This window comes from Eleginops maclovinus, chromosome 16 (assembly GCF_036324505.1).
Source record: "Eleginops maclovinus isolate JMC-PN-2008 ecotype Puerto Natales chromosome 16, JC_Emac_rtc_rv5, whole genome shotgun sequence".
Taxonomy (NCBI): Eukaryota; Metazoa; Chordata; class Actinopteri; order Perciformes; family Eleginopidae; genus Eleginops; species Eleginops maclovinus.
Window position 1 is genome coordinate 9,838,698 of NC_086364.1, and position 19,831 is coordinate 9,858,528.

General features: G+C 39.1%; 1 protein-coding gene across 1 annotated transcript in view; it reads left to right on the top strand.

Annotated features, from left to right (window-relative positions):
• gjc1 (gap junction protein gamma 1) overlaps positions 1 to 19,831 on the top strand; it is a 35,329-nt gene that overhangs the window by 1,395 nt on the left and 14,103 nt on the right. The gene's annotated exons all lie outside the window — the stretch shown is intronic.

The window sequence follows — 19,831 nt, forward strand, 5'->3', positions numbered from 1 at the left end:
AAAGCATTTTACCTTCCTTACAACAGATTGTGCTTACAATTGCTTTGACAGCACCTCCACGCTTATATCCCCTGATTTAGTGATTATCTCATCATTTTTGAAGTCAATATATCAAAAGAAACACCCCGCAGCACTCGGTGAGCAGTCAGCAACCGGCATTATTCACTATGATGAAAAACCGTTCCATTGTGCTGGATGCCTTTGAAATATGCCACATTGGTTTTCGGATGGAGCATTTGTCAATGCCACAGCAGCATTGGCTCAAATATGAGCCACCATAATGAGTTCTCCCTGGTGCTTCAGAAAATCCTCCCTGTATGTAAAGTCATTGTGATGGATTTGGGATATTGCCCACAGGAACAGCTTAGTGCTAGTAAAAAATGCTTGATTTCTACGTGACATATGGATGCCATGCAGTTATTCAGATTATTTTTTGGTAAACTGCCAGGATCACATTTACCTTTATTTGCCCTCCATTCCTTCTTCCTTCATTTCAATGTAGCAAGTCTGATTTTGGCATTTTACTGTGACATCTCGTGACTGTGTCACTCGATACCCCTCCCAACATGTTACCCCTGCATCCTCCCAAAAGAACATTATTTTACTCCCTGTGGATTGGAGAAGGAAGCTGTAGCAATATGAGAGAAGGGGAAGGCGACCCCTGTGCACTCCAGCACCAAGAGAGAGATGAGGAGCAGATTCTCTGTGGCAGCAAGGAAATGCCCCTTCACTTCAGTTAGTATCATGACCATGCGCTACTGTCCTCTTTTCATTTAAGACACACAGAATTTTTCGCTCTTATTACACTCTTGGAAAGAAACAAGCCTGCTTCCCAAGAAAACATGACTTGGCAGAAATAGGTAATACATTGTGCATGGATGTTTATTAAATGATCAGAAGACGTTCTAGAAAAGTCAGACCAATATGTTGATTTAAACCATATCCAGTAGTATGTATAAAAACTGACAATTACAAGCTGTGTTTCTTCAGAAAAGAGTTAATCCAAGAAAAGGCTTCCAAAAAGGGCTTTTTAGTACGTGGAGAATAGAAACATTGACAAAGCTGGCTATCAACTACAGAGTACAGAGCTGTGAAACAAATGTAGGAGAGAGTAAAAACTATGATATTCCTTCTGAATTGCAGCATGAAATAGAATAAGGACTTAAAATGTGTGTTTAGGTCCATTACTTGAGTAAATGCCAGAAGCCACATTTCAGCAATGCAACGAACAAATTCATGTTAAAATACAGTGTTCAGAAATCTGAACACTGTTATTTTCATCATTCTAATGCTTGATGCACAGTTCCATTAGAGCTTTATTTTACTTTGGAATACTGAACTCTTAATGAAAATCAATATTGCCAATAACTGTATCATTTATTATTCCATCCATCTTTCAATCAACCAATTAAAAGCAGGAATAATGCTCCTGGGGGCTGTTATTGATAATGGGAATACATTGAAAGCACAATGGATTTCTATTTCCTTCTCTTTGCATACAGAGCAAGATGGTTTCATTATACATTTAACTTGACACAATCAAATGAAATTAAAAGGGTTTCTTGTTTTGTATTTGCCACAGAAATACAAAATGATGCAGTGCTTAATGTCGTGTTCATCTGCAGTGGTTTCCTGACCAGTCAACATACACTTGATATGAAAGCTAAAGCCACGTAAAACAGTAACATACCGTGTTCACCAGGACAGTTTGAATATGAAATAGCCTCATTAAATTCAATTAAAATCCCTTTAATCTCTAAATATCACCGGCAAATTACATATATCAATGTTTTACTTCCATGCTTCATTATGTTTCTTTGTTTTAATGTTAATCACTTGCAAGTCAATCTGGCATTAACCATTAACATAACTGTCAAGTGAAACGTCTGCGGGATGTGTTTAAGTCAATAACATGCTTTACAGGCAGCTATTTTGAATAATCGGAGTAATCCACTTCCTGTTTCTCTCAATTCTTCCCTTCAGAATATGTGATGTGGAGCCAGTACAGTAAGAGGTAAATCTTATGCTTTTAGCCACTACATCAAAAACATACCCACTTGACAGGAACAAAAAGTACATGTGAGTGATTGGCGGCTGCAGTGAAAAATATGCAGAGATGATAGGAGATCCTTCACCGCTGCAGCCTTCCCTAACTGGCTTTGTGCAACATGAAATATAAAGGTGTTATGGCTATATCTTGTTTAGCAGACGTGAGCACGCTGCCAGCTTTAATCCTCAGAGTGCAGCACACAGAGGGAAAACTCTGTCTTTATGCCTGCCAACTAGTCTGGCTTCCCTCAGCTTGACACTTTGTACTCTGGACTGCATTTTCTGGTTGCCAGTTCCTGTAAATGACATTAAAGGAAAAGCAGAGGGAAGGTGCTTCACTCTGTTTGTAATTACTGGGTGATTAGAATTATTAGAGGTCATCGAATGCACCCATTTATACCCCTTAAGTGTGGATTTGGACTTTGCTTCGGCTGTACTAATGGGGCCAATTTAAAAGTACAGTATGGCTGTCATTAATGGATTCCGATCACATGATGGAATTATTTCTGGAATGGGCAAATTATTATTTTCCGGGACAATAGTTTTATTTTTGATTGAGTGAATGAATGGAAATTTGTTCCGTTAACAAGGTATCTAAATAATTGGTGAGGCTACCAAGATGTGCCCAAGCTTAAGGTAATTTTGAAGATTAAAACTCTAATTATATTGTCAATTAAATTTAGAAATGATGAGCTTCACTGTGTGAGCCGTTAATGCTAGAGATGTTCATGTTTTTCCGAAATTTAGTCTGCTGATGTGCCAATGATGAGTTCAGTCTTAAGTACTGCTGAGCGTGCTTTGTGTTCAAAATGCCTGATATTTTAGGGGAGACTCCAAATAGTGGAAACGATGTGCATGGGAGAGTTGTGTAGTGACTCACGATGACTGCTCCAGAAAATGAGCCTCATAATCGGCTCTGACCCTTTGCTATACAGGCCTATTTCTGTGTTGATGCATGTGGCGCCACACGCAGATATCTGAGTCTTTAATCTTCCAAAAATGGCAGAGCATGGTCTGATTGTGTCTAACAAAAGGACTCTGGACCAGCGTGATTCATGTCACCCATGTAGTACTGATACAGCATGTTAATGGTGGTGCAACACAGTGTGTTCTCATTGCGAAAGCCTTGCAGTTGAGCTTTTTACTTCAATGCTCTATTTGTGTGTTCTCTTATTTTCAATAGAAATATGAGCACCCACACCAATTACATATTTACCATTGAGCAAACCTATTAAATTAATAGATTTGTTGATCAACAGGAAATTACATTTTCACCCTTCATCACAGAGAAGCCATTTCCTTCTGACATATCAATTTATAATATTGAAAACAATGTTATTGTTTATTTACCACAAAAATGTGCCTTAATAATTTTAAAACTTGGTAATTTGCCATTTTCGTCATATAATGTAAAATAATCAAATTGGAGTTCCAATTTACAACAAATTTCAGTATTTTCCGATAACTTCTAAACAAATTCTCTTCACGTGTTTCTATGATCCCAAAAGAAAATTGCCTTTTCTGTTTGACTAACAGCCCAAAAACTAAAACGTATAAATAATGTAGGCTACTATGACATTGAACAGAGAAAAGCGGTAAATCCTCCCTGGGATAAGGTGTAAGCAGCAGAGACATGTGTAGTAAGAGAAGAAGATAAAGACGGACAGAGAGAACGCCACTGAGTGTGGATGAAATCAGATGTCGCTTTGACCCAGCCTGTACTCATGAAGAGATATGGGCAGTCTAGCAAATGAAAACAGTCGTGAGGCTCCTTCCCACCGGGAATGTCACTATAACATACCAGGATCAGCTCAGACATACATACCGTGTGCCTGGAAACACACACACACACACACACACACACACACACACACACACACACACACACACACACACACACACACACACACACACACACACACACACACACACACACACACACACACACACACACACACACATACACAAATGCACTGAGCCCTGCATGTACAGGGATGTTTACGCTCCAGTCAGTGTTGAACATGCATATTCAAACTGATATGTCATACTCATGAATCTGCGCATGCTGACACATTTACATATGAGCTCGGCTGTCACGGGCCGGGCTGTGATTCGGGGTGACAGGTCTTATGCCACTTCCCTCAGGTCACAGGCGGGGCGGAGTCGAAACGTGACAGGAATGAAGGCCAAGAGATGCCTTTCATTCACTGTCAGCCTCCAATGACACAACCTTGCTCACTGTTGCTGTCATGTTCTTGGATTCAGTATGGGTTACGGGCTTCTACGCACTGTGTGCTTGTGACTCATAACTGTTGTTTTACTTTCATCTTTTGTTGTCAGAGTAGGTTAAGTGTATCAGTTTGGCAGTGTCGATCCTCTCATGTGGTTTAAGGCCTTGTACCAATATGTGAGTTACAGGTTTATTTAAATATATAACTCATACAGTTAACTAATAAACGGAATAAGGCACTTTTCTTTCTTTCTTCTTCTAATTACAAGATATAATTGCATTTGGAGAGTGCAGCAGCCAATGCATTCACCTTGTAATTAGGATCCACTCCAAAGTGTAATGGGTTCCTTCTTGATCCATGGCAAAAGTTTTTCAAAAAGTCTTGTGAAAATCTGACCAGCAGTAGTTGTACTCATGCTGACGAACAGATGATCAAAAAAATTATATAAAATGTCATAACTATTGACAACTTATCATCAGAATATTGTATAGACAAAGACATCAGATATCTTGTTTTATTTGACAGCCCTAAACCCAAAGTATTCTAACTATCAGGCTTGACTTCCTAAATGGGTCAGAAGTATCCTAACTTTTTAAAAGTTTTTAGTTATATATTTCCCTACATCCTCCAGGAATCAATTTAAACATTGATACAACTAAAAACAAAATCGATATCTGAATTTGCTGATTATTATTATATGAGTGTGAGCTTTTTCCTAGAACAAAACTCCAGCAGTTTAGTCTCTGACTTCAATGTGTTGTGTTTTGGTTTTTTGTTTTCATGAAAGCTAACAGTGGTGGCTCTTTAAATGTCGGTGAGAATAATTTCCCTCAATTGAAAGAAATACAAGGAGGGATACTAATAAAAGCTAGAAAGATACATGCTAGCACAAGGTTATTTTTAGCCTCTCTTCCATATACAACATGTTCCTCCGGACACTAAGATGCTCTCGGGTCATATCCAATGTTTATACAGTCTCTTATGGAAATGCATACCTTAGACAAGATTTAACTGGAGCTTTACTGGAGCTTTACTGGAGCCTTAGGTATAAAAGAGTAGTTCTTGAAGTTATGCTGCAGGCAATCTGGATTAGGTTTAGCTACAGGTTTTAAAGAGTCCACAAATACCTATAAATATATTCCTGGTGTGAAACTACTGAAATGATTTCTGTGACAAGGGCTATCGCTCTAATAAGCGGGTATTTTCTGACATATACTAAAGAAAATGGTTGTAGAGACCGCGTGGCTCCGATGGTTCAGCAATAACAGAATGACTGTCTGTTTTTGAATATCCAATCATTTTGGTTTTAAGAAAGTTAACAAAGCTTTTATTACAGTGACTTAGTAATTCCCTTATTGATAGAATTAGTTAATTGTCACAAATTAATTATTGTTTCATTAGTTTTTCAAGCTAAGTGCACTGACTCCGGCTTCGAGAATGTGAGGATGTGTTGTTTCGTTTCGAAAACAATACAATTGAAATTTTATGTAAAAATCAACAACTACATCAATAAAAATAATAGAAATATTAATGGATGAGGAAAACAATATTTGCAGCAACAATTATTTTAAAATTAAAAAATATTTATTCTGATAAATGTATTACTTACAATGTCAACACTTCTGCCTTACCATTTTGAATACCTTGCAAATTATTTTGTATTATTATGTGAACATTTCCTTTTGCATAAAATATAAATTACAACAAACCTAGAGTGAATTTGGTTTCTGTAAATATAATTTTTTATCTGACCAAAAAATGGCAATTAGTTTACAACGCTATGAAATGCATCAGATCTTCTCTGTTTTTTAGAAGGTGAAAACAGCAGGTCTGTAAATAGTGTGGGAAAAAGATAATGGTGGACAGAATGGTGAAAAAAATCAGTCACTAATCAGTAAAAAACTACTACACAATATTTAGGAAATCTGCTGGGTAGTTTTCTTCTTGTATAGAACAGGTGATTGGATTATGATTTACATAATTGTATCACTTTAGGACACAGAAGTTGAGGAAAGTCCTCACATTCACCCGGTCAGGTACCTGTTTGTTTCGGGCACCAATGCAGCGACTCCTTTTGCTTTCTCTTTCCTGTTGAATCACCCACATAGGATGTGTCTCCCAGGACAATCCTATCCTGTCATGTCCTTTGCTCCGTCTCTTCTCCCAGAGTCATATTTAAACAAAGTTACATTTATAGATGAGTGGGTTCCCATGGCCAGAAGGCCTAAGGATTATGGCCCCCCATGGTGTGATGGGTAGGAAAAAGCCCAAAGGCATGCACAGATGCTCTCGTGCTACTTGTGTAGCCTTGATGATAGCCTTACAAGCTATCGCTTCTACACTCTTTATCTAAAACAAAAAAACAAGAAAAGGGAAAAAATATTCACTTGACAGAAATGCTTAAGGCCCAGCTTTAAATAGCTCTGTGCTGTTTCAGTTTTACTCTCTTTATTGTTTGTTTATTGGTTTGGGCTTCTGCTGCACAAGACAGTTTTTAATTAGTTTGAGGAATCAATGGAAGTGTCTCCCTCCTAAAGAAGCCTTAAGATAGACTGTTTACCTAAAGCCTAAAGAACATGTTTGTTCTGAGAATGATAATGATTCATTTAGTGATTGTATGTGCAAGCCATAAGGGAGAGCAGCAGCAGCTTCCTCTGCTGGCACAGTGCGTTTGTCTCTGGATTGAGTCTCTGCTACTGTCTCTGTTTGGCATGGGATCACAGGAGCAGTAGTGACCCCTCAGCTTCAGCCCACCTCTCTGTCCAACCTTCAGAGCAGACACACACAAACCTGTCTCATGCATTTACCCAGATGATTCCTTCTTTTTCTCTTTGTCAGTGTTGGTAAAAGCTTTGATTATCTTGATAGAAGATATCGGGGTTAATGGTACAGCGGCTACTCGTTCAGATCTATATCAGAAAAACAACAGGTGTATCAGTTTACAGTGCAGACAAAGAAATGTAGGTTGTTATAATGCAAGAGTCAGTCAAAAATACAATCTGATTTCATGATTTCATGCTACACACAGTGCACATAGTTAAATAAACAGTGAGTCTTACATTGTACTTACATGCATTTCCTCTCTCATAAAAACAGAAGCCATACATAGCCCTAAACAAGAAGAGACTGTGTGTATCTTGACGTTGGCAAACGTAAGCAGAGCACTGTGTGGTCTTCAATGTGATGTAGGAGATTTCATTAGGTTGTTGTATACACTGGTTGCCTCTGCTGGAAGGCAGCCTGAAGGATTCGCCTCAGGGAACAAATGATTTATGGAGTCCGTCCCCTCAGCTTAGAGAAACCTGTGGTTTATTTCTTTAGACAATTCTTGATCAGGCAAGTCCCTTTGTAGCAATGCTTGAATTTCAATGAGATTTGAAAATTAAAGTTAAACTCTGATTTCAAAAAGTCATTGTGCAGATCCTGTGCCTATTTAAATCTGTTCCATGTCAGCCTGCAGTCTTTCATTTATTTGGATCCAATATCAGTGGGAGCAAAACACAAAATTTGCACAAGCAGACCTGTCAGTTGATATGGAAAGCATGATGGATGATTAAAGTTGCATGGGAACAAGTGTAACCGTAGGCGAGAACATATTGCAGCAAAAGGGCTCTTTTTATTCTCTAGTCAGTTCCTTCTTGGCTCCTCCAGCATTTCCAATCTTTTATTTCTTCCCCTTCTCTGCATCCTTTAAGTGTTTTGTACGAAATGTGATTGCTCAGTTCCGTTTACATTCACTCACCATCTGCTGAATTTGGCTGCAAGTGTGAATCAATTCTTAATGTTGGCATCGTTGAAATCACTTGCCTCCTCTTCTTCTCTTTACCTTCATTTCCTCTTTTGTGTGAGCCCTGGCTTGCTTTCATCTCCAAACAATAAACCATATGCTTTTTAAGAGGCAGTTGATCTTGCACAAAGGCGAATTCATTCTGATATGGCATCTGTCTGATGGAAGTGAGGTTTTGTTTCTCCGACAATATTTTAAGTTGCTCTTTTAGCTGAAATTAAAAGTGAGTTTGTTGTTATTTGAGGATTATGTCAAATTAAGAGTCTAAATGCAAACATTACATTACACAAACATGCTATTGCTTACACTAATAATGTTCACATACACAACATTTACCATGTTGCTTACTTAGTTTGGCTTGTAAGTAAGCCATCAGTAGGTATTTGCACATAAAGTAGCTCAATGCTAAATGTAAAGTTAAATAATCACCAACATTTACTAAAATGAAGGCCTGTAGCAAATGTTATATCAATCCAACATACATTTTAAAGATATTTCAGATGACTTTATACCAACATGTTGCTCTGTGGTAGCTCTCTGTTAATAACTTTGAACAGTTGGTCTGAAATATGTCACAGCTCTGTTGTTGAGTTTTGTCGTTTGATAAACCTTGGCTCTTCCCGCAGCCAGGCTCCTCTGTCAGCCTGCTTTCCTCCTTAAGGCGAGTACAGTGGCAGTGGAGTGATAGTGTCCATGGAGCATGTCAGATGCAAGTGAATGATGGCTGATGGATGCTATGCACTGACACTAAGGTATTACCTAGAAGTATAATAGCTAGGAAAATCCTTGTCCCTTGTCATTCAAGGTCTAAGGATGTCCTGTGGATTTGTCAAAAGAAACAGTGTCAGTGCCTGCCAACAACACATTTGTATGTTGTTGGTTTTTGATTAGATGTCCCACCAACAGAAGGATCTTCTTAAACTTCCTTGCTTGAGATGCTTAACCCGCACTGGCACATGGTAAGTTATCATCTCAAGGCAACAAAAAAACAGCTGATATAAAAAGAGAAGATATCGCACAGAAGTAAATTCTTCCAGGTTTGACATCTGTAATATAACATCCTTTACAGTCTTAAGGAAATGTGAAACTACACAACCTGAGTAACAGTTGAAACTCATATTGGAACGTTATGTATGATGCCTGTTCCTCTTGACCAACTGCACAAACTCAGGATTATATGATTGAATAAGAATATATAATTATTATCTCCCAATAAAGAACTTCTTGTGTGTATAATGTTTTTCTTTTTAATCATTGCAATAAACTAAATATATGTATTGTTTGGCTCATATATTCCTCATGATGAAGAGTCAGTTTGGTTTTAAACTATTTAGACTATTTAGGTTTAGAACTTATTTCCGGGGAGCCGATTAAGAAATATAGATTTGAAATGAGACCATAATTGTTTTAATGTTTGTTGTCACCATCTACTCTTTATGCCTTTTCCTGGGTCCTTCATAAGGTGTTGGATGGACATCCTGAAAAGAGGGTTAATTGTGACCGACGTTTTGAGAATAGAACTCACGAAAATGATTGCCAGCACCTTCCCCCATCCCCACTTTGGACAATTACACCATAACTCCCTGCTTCTGCTGCCTTCTAACTCCCAGCTCAAAGCATGTGAATAAAACAGTTAAAGTGTGAACAGATGAAACTACATCTGCTCTACAGCATAAATCTGGAAGAATGTACATCATTGCTGACATTAAATATCAACAAATGTGTTGATGAGGTTGTGATAACAAAGGCAATAAAAGCATTCCCTCCCCTATGCTGCCTGCATGAATGAAGAGGTGGTGGCCCTGCCAGGATTCAAAAAGCTGCCTTTTGGTCCAGTGATAAGGAAGCGTACAGCACCGGACTAAGATGATTTACTAATGCAAACATAAAACATGAGAAATAAATGATTCTATCCCAAAAATGGTAACATACTATACATAAATGAGAGAGAAAGGAGGCAGCTGCTCAATATGCAGACCATTCACCACAGGTGGATAGGAATATGAGTGTAGTAGTTCATTAGCAAGTGTTCATGTCAGCAGATTAACCCAAATATAACCTAAATGATAATATGGAGCTGCTCTGTGTATCGTAAGTATGTGTGTTATTTCACACACATTGAGGCCAATATGAGCCCTGAGCGTGCATCCCCGCCTCTTCCTCCACACAAGCTCAACCAAAATACCCTTCTCAGTGTTCAGTCACTGTGATGGCAAAGATGTCTCTATTTGTCTGGAGTAAACGAGTTCAACTGTGGCTGGCAGTGGCATTTGGCCTCTGTTTGCTCCTCCTCCTGGCAGCATGTGTGTTTGCTGAGCTGCTGCAATCGGACGCGTCGGCATGAGCTTGGATCATGTAGTCATTGGGTGCTCCTCCTATATGTCTGATTTAAACAGCCCTGATGCCGCTGGGCAAAGCCATATTTCATTACACAATGCTAATTAATTTCAGCAGGAAGTCATGCATGATTTTAACTGATTGACTCATTGTAACACCCTAAAAAGATGCCCACGACTCATGATGCTCTAAGTGCCAATTTAACGCGAGCTTCAGGGGTTCAAGTTAAGCTATTAAGTTGTTTAAAATGAAATGTCAGGTGCTAATAAAGGGGTGACTTTAATAGGACCGCCGTTAATCAGTCACTCATTAGTGTTGTTGCATTGTACTATATCCCCAGGGACCTGTTTATGATTTACATTCTATTAATACCTCACTTTGAGTCTTCATGTCATCTCTATACAGAGCATTCACATCCTCAGTCCTAACAAAGCAGAGGGAGATAAGTGCAGTTGGCAGGTCTCAGGTCTGCTTTGGCCCGAACCAGAGGCCTCACATTAAAGCCAGGCTTCTGCAGGAGCAGCCTAATACTCTTATGTCCCCCTTCATCTCATTCCCTCGGTCCCACATTACCTTGCTTAACCTATTTATCTTTTCTCCATCCATCGCCAGTGTCTCTCCTCTCAGGTCAATTCTTGCTGAATTCAGAGAGCCATTATTCATGGTCAGTCGTAAATCACCAATCTAATCCGGTCCTGCTCACATCAGCTGGCAGGGAAGCACCTCTGAGCACAAGAAATCAATTTCATCAATAACTGAAGAAACTATGGGTGTGTGTATGTGGTAATTGACCCCTGTATTGAAGTCTGGACATATTCTGCTCTGTGGGGGGTTACTGCTTCTTTCCACTGTAATACTGATATTGCATCACATTGCTGCTGCCACTCGTGAAGGCATACAAAATCTTTTACCGACAAGAGGAAGATGGTACATGTGTACTGGGCCACACAGACAGAAAAGATGTGATTTTGAAACATGTTTTTTTATGTCTTGAGTAAATTGAAATGAAACATCATCATTTCATCTTCATTAGATAAAACATGATATATTTCAAAAAAGGTCTAAAACGATATTGTCTAAACAAATTGACATTCATTACTTAACTTTGTCCCTTTTTAATACTGAGCTAAAGAGGCAAGTTGGGTTCAAAGCCTTCTTTGTTTTAGTGTCGCCCTCTAAAATATTGGATGCTATATGAAACCGTCATGAAAATGGAAGCCATTTAAGAAGGCACGCAATAAGAATTTTGAGGTCCAAGTGTTATTAAAAAGGACACCGAAATGTATAAAATGTTACCACCCTCTTCTCCTTAGGCTTTTTCCTGAGTTATTTATAAGCTGCTAAAAAGCAGTTGATGCCAATTCCAGTGGAAAAAGAATCTTTGTTTAGAAAAAGATGTCACCTCCCATCTCAGAAAAGATGACAGAGTAAATATGTATACCTTAGGTTTTAAAAATATAGATTGATCCAATGACCGTAAAGTGAAACTGTGTCTTTGTTTGGACATTGTTATCTCTTCTCAGTGGCTGTCATGGACTCAAAACAGAGCTGCTATGTACACAAACTCCCTTCCCCGTGCAAAACTCCACCTTCTGGCTTATATGACAGGACAAGGTTAAAGTGGTACTTGAGTTATATGTACACAGTTTCAGGGGGCATCTGGAGGTAAACTCGTAAGTGTTTAAGATGCTGTTGAACGCACTTCCCTAGACAACATTCCAAACTCAGAGACATTTGGGTTTCACAGCTATTCAGCACAACACAATTGACCATATGACTTTTACATCTAATCTAAACATATCTCTTGTTTTTCTCTATTTTGTTCTTTTAATATTAACTTTACATTGGAATAACTACAAAGTCATATAACAGCGCAAACATGCCCATAGAGCTTTCCTTTACAATATAAGGAACAATTGCAAAAGAATATTTTATAGAAAATTAATTTAGAAATGTAATTCAATAATAAAAAAAAACATTTGCTACAATCTTACATTATTTTCAATAAACAAATCCAAATCTGTTTCCCAAGTTTTATGGTTGGGTATATTAACAGCCCACAGGCGTCGTATGGTATACGTGACTCCAGCTTGGAATGAACCATTACTCTCTTCCAGTGGCACACAGTGTTTGTGATGTGTAAAGAGCGTCTGTCCTTATGATTCTCTGTGGATGGCGATCAGGAGGAGGAGGTGGAGGTTTTGGAGAGGGGGATGGGGATGGAGATAGAGAGAGAGCAGAATAAGGGAGGTTAACGCAAGGGTGAGGGTATGCTAGGATTTGTGGGGGCGGGTAGCGAGGGCCCACAGTGTTGGAGGTGGGGGATGGTGAAGAAGAATACTAGTGTGCCGAGTGAGTCCCCCTCTTTCTGATATTATAATACCACTGTGAGCTGGATTGCCAGTGAGCTCCATTTTCTACCCTTGGTGCCAGACCATGAGAGCTTTGTCTCTGCACAGCCCTCGGTGCCATGGGCTGAAACAGGGCACTCCACTCATGCACTCTCTCTGATTTTGTCTCATTAGACTGTGGGAGCCATGCGTGTTTAGCTCCCTTTGTGTGTTTAGGTGAACATGCATGCCAGTTTGTTTTTATAGAGTGTGAGAATTGATTGTTTCGCTTGCAGGGTTTTCCTCTGTAACATATGTGTGCATCAGGCGCAGGTCAGCATCTGTATCCATGGTCTTTTTCTTTTTTTTTTTGTCCCTGTGTGCTTTGACAGAGGACGACAAAGGATAAGACCTTTTATCAGGGAAGCAGGAAGGGAACTACTTTCTCTAAATTCAGCCAAGATTGTACAGACCTCAGGCCAGTGGTGAAATCCACACTCGTGTTGGACTCATCCAAAAAAAGCTTGGTGCGAACCCTATTTCAGCGCGTGAGCAGACTACTTGACCCGGAAGCGTGGTTTCTGTTTTCTTACAAATGTTGAATTGCAACATGCAGTGGGGGAATGAGTGAGTTTGAGATCACCATCAGAGCTGTCCTCAGAGTCATCTCTCATCACCATTCTGCTCTTTGTATATATCAGTCTTTCAGACAGCAGAATGGCCCCTACAGTGTAGACTGAGGCTGAAAGCTGCAGCTGCTGCACACACTGAGCAGAGACAAGGGACAGCACTCCCCCTGCTCCTACACACACACACACTCACACGCACATACACGCACATACACGCACGCACGCACGCACGCACACACACACACACACACACACACACACACACACACACACACACACACACACACACACACACACACACACACACACACACACACACACACACACACACACACACACACACACACACACACACACACACACACACACAGACATACAGAGCTGCTCCTCCCTGTTTGTCTGATGTTTTGCGTTGCCTTAATAGCAAGACTGATGCCATTTAAATCTTTCGCTTCAATTCACTCAATGCAAATCCAGCTGCATAAGTGGGTTAACAAATTCCTTTATAAAAAACATAGGCAAAGACAGTACATTTAGCGGGGCTACTGACAGATCAGCTTTATTCTAATGCCAAAATTTCTAACTGATACATTAACATAGCTCCAAAGTCATGAAGCAGTGTCTAGATTGCAGAAATGTGCCATTTCTTTTACACCTCTTAGATGATAAAACCTTTATGAAAACGTTCAGCCATTTTAACTTCCATAATTTCAATTAACAGATTTACATTAGAGGTCTCATACGACCTTGATACATTTGTATGTACTTGGTTGTGTGTTACTAATGATAATCATTGTTATCAGGTAACATATTTGTCTCTAGCAGCATCTGCTTTTCAGCAAAAACTACCATGCGATTTATTACACTGCGTTTATTTGACAGCAAAATATGTGAAAATGTTATTCAAAGGTTGTATTAGGATCATGTAACATCATGTGTGTATTATAAAACAGCAGCATCTTGAGGTACTGCAACCACAGATAAATGCTTTCTGCTCTTTAATCATCAGATTTCTGCCACGTAAACCAAGAAATACATACACAGGCTACCACTGCACAAACAGATAGAGTGGATGGTGATTATACTGGAACCAGCTGTGGTATTTATTCAAATTTGGGATTTTATTTAGAGAAACCATTCCTCTGTTTCATCCCTCTTCCCTCTGCCCAGCTTTTCAGCTCATGTGGTTTTAAGGATACGCGGCTGTAAATGAAGTCGTCCCTAATCCCAAATGTGCTGTTTGGGCTCACTGACGAAGACTCATAAAGGTGAAAGTGCTGTGTGATTTTGGGGGGATTAATAGCATGGTAATAGGGTCTTAGAAGACACAGTAAGAGAGGGAGCGGCACTCTCTGTGCAATCAGGTGTGTGATATTTAGCAGCAGCAGCAGCCGCCTCAGGAACAGATCTGTCAGACAAGTGAACACACACTGTAATAAAAGACTGGCCCTTCCCTGGAGAATGTGAATAATATGAATAAAATAACACACATGTACAGTAGTTTGCAAGCTCATATTAAAACACACACACACACACACACACACACACACACACACACACACACACACACACACACACACACACACACACACACACACACACACACACACACACTCCCTTTGCCCTCTAAACCTGTCATCGAAGGCAAAGGTGCTCTGCACATGCACCCACACATGTAATGTGTAGTGGCTCACACACACACACACGAAAAAACAAACACACACACACACACACACACACACACACACACACACACACACACACACACACACACACACACACACACACACACACACGTCGAATACGCTACATCCCTGCCTCCAAGACACAACAAGAAACATCAAATTCTGAGTCACTCTCAGCCTGACTCAGACTCAGGCTCACACCCAGGCTAACACACACACACACACACACACACACACACACACACACACACACACACACACACACACACACACACACACACACACACACACACTCACACCCTAACAGCAGTTTTTTTTCCTTCCTGAGCACTTTGCTTTACCAGTGTTTTTTTAACTTGGTTACTAGGACAAATATTACCTCTAATTCATCATACAGTATATCGTACACACTCACTAAAGTCCCTCCTCCTCTTCCTCCTTTCTTCTCAAATGAGTCTGAGTGTGCAGGTGAGCCTGAGCCTGAGGAGGTGTTAGCTATTTTCCTCCTTGTGTGTGCGTGTGTCACTTGGCACGCATGATTATGAATGATAACATACACTTGCTCATGGAGAAGCCTCAGAATCCGTTCACCTCAGATTACCTTGTTGCCAATTAGAGATGAGAGTCTTACTTTTTATGGCAAGCATGAAATAAAGTGTGGCTCAGAGCTGCTGCTGTACATGTGATTCGATCTTCATAAATACCAAAGAAAATGATTATATGGCGTTCCGTAGAAAACGGTTCTGAAAATAATTGTAATGCACATGCTAATGCTGAGCAGTGTTTGTTACAATTCTGTAAATGCAAAAGTAAAATTACAATTGCTGTTTAAATGTCATGTAATTTTTCTATCCAAACAAACTGGAAATTATAACAGTTAGTGTTAGAAGCAATAATAAATGTGTATTGCATGTTGTATGATTCAGGGCTCTTATGATCTTGTTTTTAAGTCTTTGGTCAACAAACCTCAGAAAAATTAAGAAGATGTTAAATGAAAAGGAACCAGCATGTTTAGTATCTATATAATAAAGCCAGCTCATATTAAATTACAATTGTGGGGCCTTTTTTACAATGCTGTAAGCTCTTCTATTGTTCGCCACTCTGTTGTCTTTAACATGCCGCAGAGCTGGTTCAAACATACACAGAACTCTGTTTATATTGGCAATAAACAGAGGGGGCACCGGGAGTTAAACTGGTGGCCTGTCGATCTGCAGTAAAACACTGCAGATTACTGAGCTATTTCCTGATATCAACTGTTTTATTTGCCATTTAAGCTCTATTTATTGCTGAATTTCACAGTAGATTCACAGACAAAGTGAAACAAACATTCTGGTTCACACTGAATGTTTGTGTTTGATAATGAGCATGTGTGTGTAGAGGCTGTACTTCCACTCACCCCAATTTAATTAACTTTCTCATTGCTAATCACTAAAGAACAACAATGGATTCATTTTCCCAAGGACTTTCCTCCATTTAAGGATGAACTCAAATATGAAAACCCTGTTATGACATGAAGATAAATGATCCTTATAGTGAACACCTTACAAACAGTTCTCTTTTATTGTTGTTTTACCAAGTGATAAAGCAATAAAGTGTTGTTAAAATAACATGAAAGAAAACACAAAAAAATACTTACCACCAAAAGTATGAGTAAAAAGATAAGACCAAATAGTTATTTCTGTATGGTGTTATATTGTTTATGTCCATCCATCCAACCTTCCAATCATCCATCCAACAACATGCCGCTTCCACAAAAAACAAAGCGGAGTGGGGGTATAGCTCAGCAGTAGAGCATTTGACTGCAGATAAAGAGATCCCCAGTTCAATTCTAGGTACCCCCTGTGGAGACAATACACACACATCTTTTATGCATACAACAGAAATGTATGTTACAGCCACAGGAGTCAAACTGTCCATAGTTTTCCATTTTGAAAGTCTACTGGTTTTGTATAAGCCATGCACTACACACCCACACGCACGCACGCACGCACGCACGCACGCACGCACGCACGCACGCACGCACGCACGCACGCACGCACACACACACACATCCTTTCCTTCGTCTCCATCCCACACACACATATGCATAAACATTGATTCACTGAAGTGGTTTTGTTCTGAAGATACTCTTACAATTGAACAGAATATTATATATAATAGGGTAAGCCGTTACACACAGAGTTAATAATGCCTTGCACATGGCACAGTTGAGTTGGCATTTTTTCTTGTGCTGATGCATTCATTCTGGTGCATATAAATGTATTAGTTTGGCCAGAATAGACATGCAACTCAGTGCTTCCACACAATGTTTACATGTATACGGGATCACAGGGCACGCAGTGTTGAACTGGGGACCAGTGAACTACTTCATTCAGACGGCTGTCAGTTCTTGGTTGGTCTTAACAATCTTCCTCCATATAGACTGAATCCTGTAATGTATCCGGTTTTCTCTTAAGTATTTACCAATGAGATGATATTGTTTATGAGTGTGTATCTTGATTGTTTGTAAATGTATAATGTTTTTAATCTCTGCCAAAATAATCAATGGATAATTTCCTTTCCTTGCTTTTTATACCAAAGGTATACAATAATGAGTTTTTCAGCTAAGCATGAGATGATTTGTGACTGGTCAGCGTTACTCCATATAAATCAATTGTCAAGTACCATTTCCATAGCATGACTTATTTCCGTTATTTCCTTATATTATACTATAATTTTCTTATGTCACATTATATCATGGCAATTTTGTGACAAACAACATTTTTAACTTCCAACAATCATTTTTACTTTAGGAATTTAAAACAGCCAAATCACTGTCCCACTTCATAACCGTATATCTTGTGAACAGCTGTTGCCCTGCAGAAATGCCGTAGAACAATGATCAGGATAAATAAAACATAATTACAAGAACTGTTTGTGCCAAGAAGAGCATACACGATTTGAACATCCTAATCTTTAATACATTTATGTTAGAATACTTACATTTTAATGGGGGACCTCTTCTGATCCTTCAACTTTCCAAAAATAAGTTGTTTTGTATTGTTCAATGAATTAACCTTTTGACCTACAGTGCTTTCTCACTGAGTCTGCTCACATTATGTATATGGATGCACTGAGACAAAACAAAAACTGTTTAGTATCACTGTTTAAATAACGGATGCAGTCAGAGTTGAACAAGAGACCTCCTGACTTGCTGTCAAATGTTTGGCCCATGACTTATATTAGTGGATGTACTGTTTTCCAATCACTCATTCCAATGGACGATGATCACCCAACCCAAACACCAAGAAACTCTCTTGCTTCATAGTTGCTCTCTTAAAACAAGATAGGGTTTTTTTCCCCCCTCGCTTAAAGATAAAACACAAACATTACATTGTGAAACAGTTCAACATGACTAATCCTAAATATTCTTCTCACATTGTTTCCTGAATTGCCTCTGGGATCTAAATCCACAGCTACCAAGTTGTACCAAAGAGAGAGAGGCCTCAACAAAATGTGTCGTCTATGTTATTTTATGTCTGTTGCCACTTTAATATTTACACCCCACCTGTAGTTTACAGCAACTGCTTCTTATGTGTGTCTGTACGTGAGATATGCAGACAGTGTCAAGAACCTCAGTTACATTTTGAATAAACATAAGAGCTAAGAGGTAAATCTAATGTGGCTTACAGTAAAGCCTTTGAATTGTGTTTTTAAATCTTGAGAAAATAGAGATAATATCAACAATATTATTTCATCCAGCCAGTCAAAACATGTGTTATGTTTCTAATTAAGTTTGTTATTTTTTTTCCCCCCTGAGCTATCCAGTCACATCACCTTTCAAATGCACTTCAGTAAGTGCATCACCGTTCACATGGTAACGCTCAGCATTGATTTTGACTGTCTTCAGCTTAGTACCTTTCATTAGATGTTTCGTTGCAATGGATAGGTTAGCTAGCTACAGTATCTTACAGCAGATCTGCAATAATATTGAAACTAATCTTGTGATCACATTGTTAAATAAGCCAATAAAACATTTTAGGTACATTTCCAGTGACAGTTACAGCTGGCCAACTTTATAATCTACAATCATTTATTTTATAATCCTTTAAAATAAACTTCAACAATCACTCCGGTCCCTTGCATGTTTCGTCAATTAGGTGAATGTTTTCTAAATGCTCTGCATGTATCTGCAGCGGGTTTCTCCTAATGGAAATGTGTTGGGCTGTTGTAATGCATTCTGACCTGTTGGCCCCCGTAAACAAGCCTATACAAGCACAGTACATGAGGTTAAAAGTTCAACAGCCTATTATTAACAACAGACTCATGAGAATGTGTTTTTTTCTGTGGCTTTTGTGGTACTTTTTATATGCTAAAAGGAAATAAAGCTCAGTTTGTCAACGCAGAGCTGGCAACAGTGCTCTCAGTCACCACTAAAAAGGAGCTCTAAAAGCTACCAATTCAGTCACTTTGGGAATAAAGTAAACCTCTAGTTGAAAAATGGTGTTTGTGTTAGAAACAACTCTAATTGGGTACCATTTACGTCATAGCAGGGAAGTGTTTAAAAATATCAGTAGTATTATTTGTGGGAGTTTAGTCAGTCCTCAGAAGGGATCGGATTCAACTCTCTGGAGGATTGTTTTCCTGACTTCACATGTTGATGAGAACTGTCTTGACATCTTTAAGATTCCCTTTCTACCAGGAAGTACAATGTCACTGCTATAGGCAATGGCTCACAGTCCTGCACATTAAAATCTACCCGTCAGTCTCCCACTCTGAAATAGAGAACTTTCTTTAGTGGGAA